Source organism: Oratosquilla oratoria, chromosome 39 (assembly GCF_046742065.1).
Source record: "Oratosquilla oratoria isolate Oo_2021 chromosome 39, ASM4674206v1, whole genome shotgun sequence".
NCBI lineage: Eukaryota > Metazoa > Arthropoda > Malacostraca > Stomatopoda > Squillidae > Oratosquilla > Oratosquilla oratoria.
The window spans coordinates 11,245,473-11,247,972 of record NC_134815.1 but is presented as its reverse complement, the minus strand read 5'-3'; the positions used below and the strand labels follow the sequence as shown (position 1 = coordinate 11,247,972).

Genomic DNA, 2,500 nt, shown 5'->3' with positions numbered 1-2,500 from the left:
AAATATATATATGTATATATTTAAACATATTCATATATATATATATATATATACATATATACAAACATATTTATATATATATATATATATATGTATATACGTATAATTATATGTATATATATGTATATATATATTTATGAATATACGTATAATTATGTATATGTATGTATATATGCATATATATATATATATATATATATATATATATATATATGTATGTATATACGTATGATTATATATACATATATATATATATATATATGTATGTATATACGTATAAATATATATACATATATATATATATATATATATATATATATATATATATATATATATATATATATACATATAAGATTGTAAGTGAAAGAAGTTGATGAGGAGATATGGGAGAATTTACGCCTTAACGTTTCGACCAGTAGGGTCTTGATCACAAAGCTAACAACTCAAACGTAACAGGATGTTTTATACACGGACGGGTCATCTTACGGGACGCTTCGGAGAGCTTGCTATTTTATTTGCGTATTCTTTTGTTACTAATAAGCTTGTGGCTTTTGCTAAACATATAAAGCCTTCCCTATGGTTAATGTTGTTATTAGTGTTGATATAAGCTGCCTCAATTGTCTTCCTTAGTTTCTTGGATGATCCTTTGTTTAATATGGTTGCGTTGTTCCAGTCTGGAAGGTGACCAAGTTTATTCACATGCATTACTATGGAGTTAGATGTCCTATGGGCTTTTACGTCATTTTTATGTTCATTTATCCTTTTATTAAGTCCGCGATCAGATTCACCAAAATATGAAGAGGGACAGCTTTTACACGGGATTTTATAAACAACGCTGTTTTCGTTAGTGGGATTATTGTCGCTACGTGTTATCAAATGTCCTACTTTGCTACCTGACGTCCTGGCTATTTTGATGCTCGCTTTTAGGAGAAAAGTGTCTAGGTATGAATTAACATTAGAGTTTGGTACTGTGATATATCTGGTTTCATTCTTATTTTTATTTTTATCTTTACTTTTGTTAATTATTTCTTTGGCTTTCTTTTTTAACCTACATAAGAGACCTTTTGGATATTTGAGTTTTATGAAAGTCTCAGTAATATGTTGTAATTCATGATCTAGAAATTCTTTACTGCATATACGAAATGCTCTGAGGAAGAAACCTATTATAATACCTGTTTTGGTTCTGTCATCATGTCCTGAGTAGAAGTGAATATAGTCTTCTTTTTTGGTGGGTTTTTGGTATACTGAAAATTTCACATTTTTATCTATTCTATGGATAATCGTGTCTAAGAAAAGTAATTTTCCGTTATTTTCATTTTCTGCAGTAAATTGTATATTTTCATTTACATTGTTTAATCTCCTGAGTTTGTTGTTAATGTCTGTATCTTTAGGTACAATTACGAGTATATCATCAACATACCTAAACCATTTACTATTCCTACCCATTATAGTCATGTATTCGTCTGTTTCGAGTATTTCCATGTATAAATTTGCTAATACTGCAGAAAGGGGACTACCCATGGCGAGGCCAGAATGTTGTCTGTATTCGATATTATTAAAAGTGAAAGCGCTTTCACAAATTAAATTAGAAGTCAAAGAAGCCTTTAGGATCAAGCGTATTAGTTTGCATAAATTCCAGTGTTGTGTATCATCTGATGTCAAAAATGTGCTTTTGGACTATTGTTATGGAAAAATGAGGATGGAGTGTGAGTACTTGTCAAGGAAGTTGAATATGAAATTACTAGCCCTCATTAATGACAGTGACTGGACCAAACATGCTAACCCAGATTTCGTGGTTAACTTGTCATCTAAGCCACTCACCAAGGCTCAATCCACAGCATTAGGATTTGGGCTCAGCTTTGCCAATAATTCTAATCCATCTAACATCATTAACATTGGTAAAGCTTTTTGTAATCTAAAATGTGATAAAGATCTGCCTATAGATGATGTTAATATATGTTTATGGTGCTTTAGCTAATCAGGTACTTCCCAGCTGTCCTGAACGTTTTATCACTGCTATTAATTCTCTCAAAAAGGATAGTGATTTACATATCACAAAAGCTGATAAATCAAACGCTGTAGTAATTATGAACAAAAATGATTATTTAAACAAAATGGATGTACTACTTAAAGATCAAGATACTTACGTCCAACTTTTAAAGAATCCTATTGAATCAGTGAATAGCCATTTCAATAAGAAGATAAAAGAATTGTTAAGTGGAAATAGTGAACTAATCAAAAAGTTTATTTCTATCAGCCCTCCTTTGCCGTACATGTATGGTCTAATTAAGACACATAAACCAAATAACCCGGTAAGACCAATCGTTTCTTCAATAGGTTCAGCTTCATACAAACTTTCGAAATGGTTGGTAACAATTCTTAGTCCACTAGTTGGAACTATTTCCACTTCACATGTTAAGAACAGTTTGGACCTCATTAACAAACTGAGGTAAAACCAGACTATGAATTTAAATTAGTAAGTTATGATATTGTTAGTTTG

The 2,500-nt window shown here is 30.4% G+C and overlaps 1 protein-coding gene across 1 annotated transcript in view; it reads right to left on the bottom strand.

Moving 5' to 3' along the window:
• Positions 1 to 2,500, bottom strand: part of LOC143020286 (chaoptin) — an 860,981-nt gene that overhangs the window by 168,853 nt on the left and 689,628 nt on the right. The window lies entirely within an intron of this gene.